The sequence below is a fragment of the Lolium rigidum genome, chromosome 2 (genome assembly GCF_022539505.1).
Source record: "Lolium rigidum isolate FL_2022 chromosome 2, APGP_CSIRO_Lrig_0.1, whole genome shotgun sequence".
NCBI classification, from domain to species: Eukaryota; Viridiplantae; Streptophyta; class Magnoliopsida; order Poales; family Poaceae; genus Lolium; species Lolium rigidum.
The window spans coordinates 26,332,702-26,346,860 of NC_061509.1; the positions used below are offsets into that span (position 1 = coordinate 26,332,702).

Below are 14,159 nucleotides of genomic sequence, written 5' to 3' on the forward strand. Positions count from 1 at the left end.
AAATGGAGAACTTAACGTCCTTGTAAATGCATAAGTGATGCCCTCGCATTTGCGAGGGTCAGAACTTGTAGAGTAACTCGTACTATACTAAGCTAAGAGGGAAACACACTCGCATATAAGATAGCTATGGAAAAAGTTTCATGGCACGTAGCTGAGATGGCAAATCGACCTCCAGGAGCACGGAGGAAGGGGTTGAATTATGATGCACGTGCATCTCCTTGGTCTCCATGTCAAGAACGATGAAAACAGCACCACGACTTAAGTTCAAGCCACGTCGATATATGCACAGCTCCACCGTTTCGCTCCCCTCGCCTAACCATTTGAGCTCAGTACGCACAACAACCTCCCCATCCTCGATGATGGCAGGGTCTAGCGACAACAGCTTCTCCTCCATGTCAATCGTTACAGGCTCTGGCGCCCAACCTCCGTCTAGCAGCTGATGCCACATGTATATCTTGAACACATTACAGGACATCAATCTTAGTAGCTTCCGCCCATCTGAGTAGTATGACCCCAAGTAGTAAAGTCTTCCTTTGAAGTCGGGGCTGATGACAGGGAGCTGCACCGCTCCCACCTCCATCGTGTAGATGTTGTAGGTGAGGATCTCGCGTCGGCTTTGCACCAGCCAGTGCATGACACCGCCATCGAGGATGACCGCATCTCGGTTCATCTCTTGCTTAATGAAGCCAGTAGCGTCGTGGACCATGGCAGAAGGTGCCCATATGCCACACGTTGATCTGATGGTCTGGACTTGGATCGTGTGTCTATCGGTTCCAGCCCTGCCATCCAGATTGGCTGCCAACAATAAGAAGGAGCATCCGATGCCATCCGCGGAGGTGAGCAAGTGATAGCGTCTGCGGCTATTCGAGCCGAGGCCTGGCGGGTCGGAGAAGAAGGTGCGGTGGCCGGTGAAGGGGTCATACACGCACAAGCTAGATAGCTTTTCGTTGGCGTAGCGAAGACGGAGGAGGACGAGGCCGCCACGGGACGTCACGGGAATGCGCTCGCCGAGGAGGTCATCCGCGAAGCGCGACATGTAAGGGGACATATGGTCGTCCACGAACGACACGGCGGCGGCCGTGAGTACTGGCTCGACCAGAGAAAGCGGTGGCGGCGCCGGACCTGGATTTGTATCGTCGTGGGTGTTGATGCGGGCGAGGAAGCGCTGGGGCACGATGCCTCCTGCTTCTCGCCGGGTAACGCGGTGGATGAAAGATGGATCCAGGATTTCTCGGCGGAGGAGCCTGGAGGTGGCTGCACAGCGGACGAGGGTGCGGGTGTCGGAAAGCGCGATGATCTCCAGCAGTAGATCCGCCGGGACCGTCCACTCGTCCGCCATCGGTGACTCCAGGTCCTCCAGCATGCGTTTGTTTCTTCGCCGCCGTTTGCAAGCCACCATCCTGCTGTATGTATCTGTGTGTTCGCCGGACGGACGTGGCTAGCTGCTAGTTGATCTGCAAAGCTGATTTGAGTTCGGCCTGCTTGTATATCGCTGCAGATAAGATGATTGGGTTCTATTCGGAAAACTGAATCTGCCACCCATCCGAACTCGAACAAGAGCTTTTCCAATTAATTAGACTCCGTGCTCAACGCGACATGTAAACAAGCTAGCCCAACACGAATTAAACCAGGGTGTCAAATGGGATCCCACCTAAATCCCGGCCATTCGTAATACATTTTGTTTTTTGTGTAAATTTTGACACAAATTGTTAAACTACAAAGATAAAATACACTAAAAGTGAGATTAATTTCACCGGGATTCCACCCTGACACCCTAACTTAAACCCCGTTGCGCAATCGGTGGTTCCGTACGAACTCGATTAACCTAAGGGCACATTGCGCGAATTATTTGTATCGAGTAAAACCATCTTAATAAAAAGAAAAACATGGAGCAAAACATACGGTACGTAGGGGTTGCAAATCGTCTATCTCTAAATAGAAAGCCCGCTCACTATCGTATGAATACATGTATTTTTTTTTAAGCTGACTACACAGGATTAGTGCCCTAGCTCCGGAACCCAGCGATTTTACCGGTAACGGTACCTACCGGTGCCACATCTAGCGTCCACTTCCTGCTTTGAGATTAATTAGTGAGTTTTTTGACATTTTTCTAATATAAAATTAATAATTTAAACACAAGTGAAACTTTTATGAAATTAAAGTGATACATGAAAAACATTGGGACAAAAAGTGAAACTAATGACATCACTGCTAACGTCACTCTGGATCAACACCGGATGCACCCCAGAGATTGACGTTGTCCTCGCGGCGAAGCCGTGCAATTGCAAGCGGTTGCTCATGACGGCGGACAGTGAGTGCGCTGAGTACAGGTGATCCTCTTCACCTAGAGCGGGTGGTCTTCCAGCTGGCTTTACCGGGGGATTGATTGGCTTAAGTTGAGTACCTCTCCACACTATGGGTGAACCTGCCTGTGTGGTTTCAAGGAAGCACATCTCGAGGATCTACTTTTGTCGGTACCATCCGGTACGTCTACCTTGGCATATTTTGTGCGATTACCGTGGTACTAACAATGATGGGAATATCAAGATGGTTGCATAGTTCATGTGGAGTTTGAGATTTCAAGGGATGACATCAGTGAGATTTGAGATGTGGTGAAGATTGTCAATCGGATGATCGGTGTTTTGCAACATGCTAGGTAAGCGGGGGCGGCAACACAGGGGGGCTTCGTTCTTGATGGCGTTCTTTGGACACCAGGTTTTGGTTTCCGGAGTGAAAAAACTAGGTCTGACCTTCACTGGTTATACCTGCGCAATGGCGGATCTATATCCGTCTCCTTGTTGAAGGCATTGTCTGGAGTTTATCCAAACTTTCTTTAGGATGGCATTGTTTCCTTCTTCGAGGTGTCGTTCTTGGAAAACCTTTTTGGAAGCCCTGGTGTGGCCATTGGTGGTGGTACTTCATGTTGCTTGGCTGATCAGTTCGGCGGGAATTTTATTTTTTTCTTTCATTTTGTTGTTGTTTTGTGTGCATCCTTGATGTCTATTTTGACATTATATTGTTGGAGAGGCTAGGTGTAATTGATATTTCTTGATATTAATATATTTCTTTTATCAAAATCTGTAAGATAGCTATGAAAAAAGTTTCATGGCACGTAGCTGAGATGACAAATCGACCTCCAAGAGTACGAAGGAGGAAGGGGTTGAATTTTTATGCACGTGCATCTCCGCAGTCTCTATGTCAATAACAATGAACACAACACCACGGCTTGCATTCGACCCATGCTGATGTATACGCATCTCCACCGTTTCGCTCTCCTCGACGAACCACTTGGGCTCGGAACGCCAAATCTGACCAGCCTTGATGATGGCAGGGTCTAGCGACCGCAACTTCTCCTCCATGTCAATCGTTACAGCCACACTGATTGTGAGAGGTTGGTGACTGTGGAGAGATTAAAAGTTGTTAGTGGAGTCAACCAGGATCGGAATGGGAGTAGACAAAACCCATCGGTGTGAGGGGATTTCTCATGCGTTACTGGATCAAACTTGCAAGGAGCTGAATAGGCCAGCGTAACATTTTTTCGCTGAGTTGGCATGCTGGTGAGGTAGCATGTTGAGAGAAATTAACTTAGAGGGTTGCTCCTACTTAGATATTATAGATAGAGGACTTTTACAGGGGTACCGTAAAAGTTGCGTATAGATAAGATGAGACAAATATTTTGGATAAAGTGTACACAATACCTCCATAGATATAGATATTTAAAAAAAATAGACATTACTTGTGAAATGACATATGAAATACCACGTAGACATGAACCATCTAGGTTTTTAAAATTCGGTTGTTTCCTATCCTATTTACTTATAGCTAATTACGAAAAAAAAATCATAGTTTCTAGCCGAGACGGTAGGTCAATTTCCAACAATGAGCATCCCCTGTTTTGCTTGCGCATCTCCATCGTCTCCAAGTCAAAGACGATGACTGTATCCATATAACCATCGACACATACCCGTAGAAGCACCACTTCACCGCTCCTCTTCCCGAAGCCCTTGAACTTGATAGGTTTTTGGCTATCGATGATAGCAGGGTCCAGCGACCGCAGTTTTTCCTCCATGTTGATCACAGCTTCCAGCGACCAACCACTACCACCTGCTGTTGAGACCGGGAGGTGTAGCCACACAGACATGATAAACCTTTCAATGGCGAGCAACTTCAGCATTTTCCCATCTGAAGACGTCGCCAAGTGGTGTTGGTAGACGTTTCCGTTGGTGGGCGGTAGCTCCACGGTGCCCGTCTTCCCTTTGCTCGCGTCGTAGCTTAGGATTTCCTTGCAAGAATTCTCCATCCAGTGAATGATGCCACCGTTGAGGACTGCGGGGTCGCTGTGTGTCTTGATCGACCACCATGGGAGGTGATTGTCGCACCCAGTAACAGGACTCCAGGTGCCACATGATGATGCAGTCTGAACTTTCAGGCTCGATCCGTAGTGATCGATCGCGACCAAAAGGATGGAGCACTTGATGCCGTCGGCGGCAGTGAGTAGGACATACTTACAACAAGAGCTGATCCCCGGCGGTTCGGAATAGAATGTCTGGACGCCACTCATAGGGTCATACACGCAAAGGTCGGAGCAACTGGTGTCGTCGAACTCCGGTGGGTATTTGATGGTTCGGCGCCGGAGGAGGATGAGGCCGCGTCGGGACACTACGATGCTATATTGGTTAAAGAGGCCGACGGAGTGACGCGACAAGAAGGGAGAGAGAATGTCGTCGCAGAACGACGCGGCAACGTGGGTCACCGGGTGGACAAGGGCGAGGTGCCTGTTTTCATCATAGGTGAGATGGGCGAGAACACACGGAGCCACTTGGTGGCTGACTTGGCGGATGAAAGATGGGCTGAGGATTTCACGACGGAGGAGCTTAGAGGTGGCGGCACAGCGGATAAGGGTGCGTGGTTCCGAGCGTGAGATGATCTCCAGCAGGAGATCTGCCGGCAGCGTCCAGGCTATTGGAGTCTCCGGCACAGATGCGTTTTCTCGTCGGCGTTTCCGTGAAGCCATGGCGTGTCCCTAGGTACGAGAGGCCGGTAAGGCGGCGATTATATCTACGCGCGCGTGTAGACCGATCGATCCTCTGTCTGTTCCTCTGCTACGTGCAATTTATCAAGTTATATATGGAAAGAAAGCAGGAAAGGTAAAGTTGGGTCAGATTAGGAAACGATCAGAATCAAAGTTGAGTCAGAATACGTCTTCAGGAGTATTACCGTCACTAGGGATTATAACTTATAAGGCTGTCCCAAATTTGAGCCCATCTTTAACCATAAAATTGGTAAATAAAATATAATCTATTTGTTATAAAAGAATATATTGTTAGAATCTTCTTTCAAATATGAATCTAATTGTATATTTTATGTAACATATAATTTGTATCTGATATGTCAAATTCATAGTTAAATTTGGGATCAAATTTCAAGGGGGCTTATAATCTCTAATGGAAGGTACTACCCGTCACGGCCAAAGAGACGATTCATCATAAGGTTCAAAAACAAAACAAAAAAACTAGAGGAGTGTCGAGGAGTAGAGATCCCGACTATCTGCGAGAAACATCGCTTTTGAACTTTCTTCAAGATTTGGCCCGAACTGTTACGCACGGTCTGCATGATTTGAACCTACGACATTAGGTTTTGGAGACACATGCAAACATCGTTTTGAGGAGCCCCCTCCCCACCCACAGTCCCGTTCACCGTTGTCCAGCCGGTGGCTACTCTGGGATGGATCGAACACCATTTGCTACTCACTACGGGAATCAGTCAAGGTGCCGACGGCCAGATCCCACTACTAGGAAAAGGCTTACCGCCGGCGACCTGGAAAGGCTTACCGCCGGCACTTTCGTATTTGCCGGCGATCACCTCGCCGGTGGTAATGGCCTACCGCCGGCGCTTTCGAAAACGCCGGGGGTAACCGAGCTTACCACCGGCGCCCCCATCCAATCTGCCAGGGGTAATACTTACCGCCGGCACTTTCCAATCCGCCGGGGGTAACATTAAGCAGGAGCAAAAAAAAAATGCTCGAATTACACAGAATATGCAGAATATACACAACATATACAAGAATATACACAAAAACTAGGTGTACCCATTAGACGCATTTTCAATTGTTTGAATATACACAAGAATATATACAATAATCCTTAGTACAAGAATACAGACCAAGAATACTGTCACATGGAACAACCGAGACGGTCATGGCTAGTATTGCATACCAGCCACCGACCACGCCCAACGCAGGCATATATTGCAGCGGCCGGTAATCGGAGACAACGCCGTCTGCTGACGCCACCTGTGAAATGTCCTTGATCTTGAACTGTCAAGCCCAGGAGCACCTGGGGGCTGCTTCTCCTTGCTGCTCGCCTCCGCCATGTTCGTCTTCGATTCCGGCCAAACAACACTGCAACATCATGAAAAAACAAGATAACTGACCTGCCATCTAAGGAGTATACCATGGCAGCATTTATGTTTAGAAGGCAATTTGAAAGAAAAGAAAAAGTAAGGAATATCTTCCTGCTATTACTACCAACTACTGCTACTGAATTATTATCCAGGAGTAAGCTACAGAAAACACTAATAAGAGGATAGAAACAACGGCCATTGTTTCCAGCATAAAGTGTTCAGATCATCTCAAAGTAGATGCCAGTAGATTATGTAAGAATAGAAGTTACTTTCATAAATCAGCATGCATGAGGAGATAGTATAGAACTAACAGTTTTGAGTTATCACACACCTATCAACAGAAGCACTAATAAGAGGATAGAAACAACGGCCATTGTTTCCAGCTGTACAATGCAAGCAAAGTAGTATTCATCTCAAGAAATTAAGCAAGGAAAACACTGCTAACTGTTCCACAATACAGGTTTCACTTTTATAGCTTCTATCTAGGATGCCAAAAGAAATTTGTATAGCAGCTTTGGCCCAAAAAGGAGGGAGCATAACTAAACTGACAAACATAGCACATTGTCAAGTAAAAGCAGACTTACTGATGCATCCATGCAAATCTAGCTGAACTAAACCTACTACTTACTAGGTACGAGATATTATACTGGGAGCCGGCTTGTTTCAAATAGTCAAGGAACAATTTTGGAATCACGTATATTCAGGTTACCGGTAGCAGTATATCTGAAAACCAACATGTCACAACACATTCAGACACACTACTCAACAATCGTATATTCAGGTTTCAGAATTTTTCTAAGAGCAACAAGTAAATCCATTGCTAGAATGTGTTCAATTGGAATCCACTAGTACTGGAAGCACACATCGGTATCGAGGAATCGTAAACGCAAGCAGGGGAAGCAATTGACCTACATTCGTGCTGCTTATTGTCCAGCGAGAGCTTGAGCCCGGACACCGCGGAGATCACTGAAAACAGAGCAAGAAGAGGACATCAGGCAGGCTGTACCAATGCAATAACAGGAAGGAAACTAAATCTGTGGAGGAGGAGGGCGCCGACCGGAGACGGCAGGGGTGAGCACGCCGTCGCCGATGACCATGCAGGTCCCGAGGAGGGCGAGCAGGAGCAGCAGCCTCTGCAGGACCCTGTGCCGCTCCAGGGCGGCGCGCACCCTCGAGAGTCGGAGCGCCGCGCCCTCGCGCGGTTGCACGGCGAGCTCGCCGCCGCCGCCCGGGAGGAGGCCGGCACGGACGCGGCGGCAGATGAGGGAGTAGAGCGCGAAGGTGCCGCCCTCGCCGTGGTCGTCGGCGCGGAGCACGAGGAAGACGTACTTGATGAGCGGGATGAGGGTCAACGTCCAGAAGACGAGGGAGAGCACGGCGTAGATCTCCTCGTTCCCCGCCGAATGCTCGATGTCCCCTCGATGTCCCCGCCGGCGAAGGCGCTCTTGAAGACGTAGAGCGGCGCTGTGGCCACGTCGCCATACACCACCCCGAGGCTCTGGTACGCCAGCATAAGCTCCGCGCTCCACGGCCGCCGCGAGCGAGCAACCTTCGTCAGTCGCCGTGGAACCGAGAACCGTGATACGTCTCCGACGTATCGATAATTTCTTATGTTCTATGCCATATTATTGATGATACCTACATGTTTTATGCACACTTTATGTCATATTCGTGCATTTTCTGGAACTAACCTATTAACAAGATGCCGAAGTGCCGATTGCTTGTTTTTGTTGTTTTTGGTTTCAGAAATCCTAGTAACGAAATATTCTCGGAATTGGACGAAATCAAGACCCGAGGGCCTATTTCACCACGAACCTTCCAGAAGACCGAAGAGCATACGAAGTGGGGCCACGAGGTGGCCAAACCACATGGCGGCGCGGCCAAGGGGGGCCCGCGCCGCCCTGTGGTGTGGGCCCCTCGTCGGCCCCCGACTCGCCCTTCCGCCTACCTAAAGCCTCCGTCGCGAAACCCCCGATGCGAAAAACCACGATACGGAAAACCTTGCGAGACGCCGCCGCCGCCGATCCCATCTCGGGGGATTACGGAGATCTCCTCCGGCGCCCTGCCGGAGAGGGGATTCATCTCCCGGAGGACTCTACACCGTCATGGTCGCCTCCGGAGTGATGAGTGAGTAGTTCACCCCTAGACTATGGGTCCATAGCAGTAGCTAGATGGTTGTCTTCTCCTCATTGTGCTTCATTGTTGGATCTTGTGAGCTGCCTAACATGATCAAGATCATCTATCCGTAATACTCTATGTTGTGTTTGTCGGGATCCGATGGATAGAGAATACCATGTTATGTTAATTATCAAGTTATTACATATGTGTTGTTTATGATCTTGCATGCTCTCCGTTACTAGTAGAGGCTCTGGCCAAGTTTTTGCTTTTAACTCCAAGAGGGAGTATTTATGCTCGATAGTGGGTTCATGCCTGCATTGACACCTGGGACGGTGACGAAAAGTTCTAAGGTTGTGCTGTGCTGTTGCCACTAGGGATAAAACATTGGCGCTATGTCCGAGGATGTAGTTGTTGATTACATTACGCAACATACTTAATGCAATTGTCTGTTGCTTTGCAACTTAATACTTGGAAGGGGTTCGGACGATAACCTGAAGGTGGACTTTTTAGGCATAGATGCAGTTGGATGGCGGTCTATGTACTTTGTCGTAATGCCCAATTAAATCTCACTATACTTATCATGCCATGTATGTGCATTGTTATGCCCTCTCTATTTGTCAATTGCCCGACTGTAATTTGTTCACCCAACATGCTTTTATCTTATGGGAGAGACACCTCTAGTGAACTGTGGACCCCGGTCCATTCTTTTAATACTCGAAATACAAATCTGCTGCAATACTTGTTTTACTTGTTTTCTCTGCAAACAATCATCTTCCACACAATTCGGTTAATCCTTTGTTACAGCAAGCCGGTGAGATTGACAACCTCACTTTTTCGTTGGGGCAAAGTACTTTGGTTGTGTTGTGCAGGTTCCATGTTGGCGCCGGAATCTCTGGTGTTGCGCCGCACTACATCCCGCCGCCATCAACCTTCAACGTGCTTCTTGGCTCCTCCTGGTTCGATAAACCTTGGTTTCTTTCTGAGAGAAAACTTGCTGCTGTACGCATCATACCTTCCTCTTGGGGTTGCCCAACGAACGTGTGAAATACACGCCATCAAGCATATTTTCTAGCGCCGTTGCCGGGGAGATCAAGACACGCTGCAAGGGGAGTCTCCACTTCCCAATCTCTTTACTTTGTTTTTGTCTTGCTTAGTTTTATTTACTACTTTGTTTGCTGCACTAAATCAAAATACAAAAAAATTAGTTACTTGTTTTACTTTACTTAATATCATGCATGTTTTTATTTCACTAGTTAAGCATAATGGAAAACAACAAAAATATGAGAGATCTTTATGAACTTTATCTTGAATTAGGACATGATGTGTTTGAAGAGAGAATTAAAAAACCCATGGAACTTTATATGCATGCTAATGGGAATGTTATTACTATGGATGGTTTGAACACCATTGTTGCTAATGCTATGGAAAATTCTAAGCTTGGGGAAGCTGGCTCGATGAGCATGATCTTTTTAGTCCCCCAAGCATTGAGGAGAAAATTTTCTTTTATGATTACAATATGCCTCCTATACATGATGATAGCCACTTTGTTGAATTTGCTCCCACTACAACTAATAAAATTGATTATGCTTATGTGGAGAGTAATAATTTTATGCATGAGACTCATGATAAGAATGCTTTATGTGATAGTTATATTGTTGAGTTTGCTCATGTTGCTACTGAAAGTTATTATGAGAGAGGAAAATATGATTGTAGAAATTTTCATGTTACTAAAACACCTCTCTATATGCTTAAAATCTTGAAGTTGAGCTTGTCTAGTTTTTCTATGCTTGTTGCATTATGCTTCTTGAACTTGTTTATTTACAAGATTCCTATGCATAGGAAGCATGTTAGACTTAAATGTGTTTTGAATTTGCTTCTTGATGCTCTCTTTTGCTTCACATACTATTTTTTGCGAGTGCACAATTAAAACTGCTGAGCCCATCTTAACGGCTATAAAGAAAGAACTTCTTGGGAGATAACCCATGTGTTATTTTGCTACAGTACTTTGTTTTATATTTGTGTCTTGGAAGTTGTTTACTACTGTAGCAACCTCTCCTTATCTTAGTTTTGAGTTTTGTTGTGCCAAGTAAAGTCTTTGATAGTAAAGTAAGTACTAGATTTGGATTACTGCGCAGTTCCAGATTTCTTTGCTGTCACGAATCTGGGTTTTATTCTCTGTAGATAACTCAGAAAATTAAGCCAATTTACGTGAGTGATCCTCAGATATGTACGCAACTTTCATTCAATTTGGGAATTTTCATTTGAGCAAGTCTGCTGCCCTAATAAAATCCATCTTTACGGACTGTTCTGTTTTTGACAGATTCTGCCTTTTATTTCGCATTGCCTCTTTTGCTATGTTGGATGAATTTCTTTGATTCATTAATGTCCAGTAGCTTTATGCAATGTCCAGAAGTGTTAAGAATGATTGTGTCACCTCTGAACATGTTAATTTTTATTGTGCACTAACCCTCTAATGAGTTGTTTCGAGTTTGGTGTGGAGGAAGTTTTCAAGGATCAAGAGAGGAGTATGATGCAATACGATCAAGAAGAGTGAAAGCTCTAAGCTTGGGGATGCCCCGGTGGTTCACCCCTGCATATTCTAAGAAGACTCAAGCGTCTAAGCTTGGGGATGCCCAAGGCATCCCCTTCTTCATCGACAACATTATCAGGTTCCTCCCCTGAAACTATATTTTTATTCCGTCACATCTTATGTACTTTGCTTGGAGCGTCGGTTTGTTTTTGTTTTTGTTTTGTTTGAATAAAATGGATCCTAGCATTCACTTTTTAGGAGAGAGACACGCTCCGCTGTAGCATATGGACAAGTATGTCCTTAGGCTCTACTCATAGTATTCATGGCGAAGTTTCTTCTTCGTTAAATGTTATATGGTTGGAATTGGAAAATACTACATGTAGTAATTCTAAAATGTCTTGGATAATTTGATACTTGGCAATTGTTGTGCTCATGTTTAAGCTCTTGCATCATATACTTTGCACTCATTAATGAAGAAACACTTAGAGTTTGCTAATTTGGTTTGCATATTTGGTTTCTCTAGAGTCTAGATAACATCTAGTATTGAGTTTTGAACAACAAGGAAGACGGTGTAGAGTCTTATAATGTTTACAATATGTCTTTTATGTGAGTTTTGCTGCACCGTTCATCCTTGTGTTTGTTTCAAATAACCTTGCTAGCCTAAACCTTGTATCGAGAGGGAATACTTCTCATGCATCCAAAATCCTTGAGCCAACCACTATGCCATTTGTGTCCACCATACCTACCTACTACATGGTATTTATCCGCCATTCCAAAGTAAATTGCTTGAGTGCTACCTTTAAAATTCCATCATTCACCTTTGCAATATATAGCTCATGGGACAAATAGCTTAAAAACTATTGTGGTATTGAATATGTACTTATGCACTTTATCTCTTATTAAGTTGCTTGTTGTGCGATAACCATGTTTCGGGGACGCCATCAACTATTCTTTGTTGAATATCATGTGAGTTGCTATGCATGTCCGTCTTGTCTGAAGTAAGAGAGATCTACCACCTTAATGGTTGGAGCATGCATATTGTTAGAGAAGAACTTTGGGCCGCTAACTAAATCCATGAATCATGGTGGAAGTTTCAGTTTTGGACATATATCCTCAATCTCATATGAGAATAGTAATTGTTGCCACATGCTTATGCATTAAAGAGGAGTCCATTATCTGTTGTCCATGTTGTCCCGGTATGGATGTCTAAGTTGAGAATAATCAAAAGAGAGAAATCCAAAATGCGAGCTTTCTCCTTAGACCTTTGTACGAGCGGCATGGAGGTACCCCATTGTGACACTTGGTTAAAACATGTGCATTGCAAAGATCCGGTAGTCCAAGCTAATTAGGACAAGGTGCGGGCACTATTAGTATACTATGCATGAGACTTGCAACTTGTAAGATATAACTTTCATAACTCATATACTTTATTACTACCGTTGACAAAATTGTTTCATGTTTTCAAAATAAAAGCTCTAACACAAATATAGCAATCGATGCTTTCCTCTTTGAAGGATCATTCTTTTAATTTTATGTTGAGTCAGTTCACCTATCTCTCTCCACCTCAAGAAGCAAACACTTGTGTGAACTGTGCATTGATTCCTACATACTTGCATATTGTACTTGTTATATTACTCTATGTTGACAATTATCCATGAGATATACATGTTACAAGTTGAAAGCAACCGCTGAAACTTAATCTTCCTTTGTGTTGCTTCAATACCTTTACTTTGATTTATTGCTTTATGAGTTAACTCTTATGCAAGACTTATTGATGCTTGTCTTGAAGTACTATTCATGAAAAGTCTTTGCTTTATGATTCACTTGTTTACTCATGTCATTACCATTGTTTTGATCGCTGCATCCACTACATATGTTTACAAATAGTATGATCAAGGTTATGATGGCATGTCACTTCAGAAATTATCTTTGTTATCGTTTTACCTCGCTCGGGACGAGCGAACTAAGCTTGGGGATGCTTGATACGTCTCCGACGTATCGATAATTTCTTATGTTCTATGCCATATTATTGATGATACCTACATGTTTTATGCACACTTTATGTCATATTCGTGCATTTTCTAGAACTAACCTATTAAAAAGATGCCGAAGTGCCGATTCGTTGTTTTCTACTGTTTTTGGTTTCAGAAATCCTAGTAACGAAATATTCTCGGAATTGGACGAAATCAAGACCCGGGGCCTATTTCGCCACGAACCTTCCAGAAGACCGAAGAGCATACGAAGTGGGGCCACGAGGTGGCCAAACCACATGGCGGCGCGGCCAAGGGGGCCCGCGCCGCCCTGTGGTGTGGGCCCCTCGTCGGCCCCCGACTCGCCCTTCCGCCTACTTAAAGCCTCCGTCGCGAAACCCCTGATGCGAAAAACCACGATACGGAAAACCTTACTGAGACGCCGCCGCCGCCGATCCCATCTCGGGGGATTCGGGAGATCTCCTCCGGCGCCCGGCCGGAGAGGGGATTCATCTCCCGGAGGACTCTACACCGCCATGGTCGCCTCCGGAGTGATGAGTGAGTAGTTCACCCCTGGACTATGGGTCCATAGCAGTAGCTAGATGGTTGTCTTCTCCTCATTGTGCTTCATTGTTGGATCTTGTGAGCTGCCTAACATGATCAAGATCATCTATCCGTAATACTCTATGTTGTGTTTGTCGGGATCCGATGGATAGAGAATACCATGTTATGTTAATTATCAAGTTATTACATATGTGTTGTTTATGATCTTGCATGCTCTCCGTTACTAGTAGAGGCTTTGGCCAAGTTTTTGCTTTTAACTCCAAGAGGGAGTATTTATGCTCGATAGTGGGTTCATGCCCGCATTGACACCAGGACGAGTGACGAAAGTTCTAAGGTTGTCTTTGTCTTGTTGCCACTAGGGATAAAACATTGGCGCTATGTCCGAGGATGTAGTTGTTGATTACATTACGCACCATACTTAATGCAATTGTGCTGTTGCTTTGCAACTTAATACTGGAAGGGGTTCGGACGATAACTCTGAAGGTGGACTTTTTAGGCATAGATGCAGTTGGATGGCGGTCTATGTACTTTGTCGTAATGCCCAATTAAATCTCACTATACTTATCATGCCATGT

At 45.3% G+C, this 14,159-nt stretch overlaps 1 long non-coding RNA gene across 1 annotated transcript; it reads right to left on the minus strand.

Moving 5' to 3' along the window:
• Positions 1-6,168: 6,168 nt before the first annotated feature.
• LOC124686120 lies at positions 6,169-7,554 on the minus strand. The gene is made up of 3 exons (XR_006997728.1): positions 7,460-7,554; positions 7,315-7,368; positions 6,169-6,355 (listed from the first exon to the last, which is right to left on the minus strand). It is a non-coding gene; the product is annotated as an uncharacterized LOC124686120 (long non-coding RNA).
• Between the last annotated feature and the right edge of the window lie 6,605 nt (positions 7,555-14,159).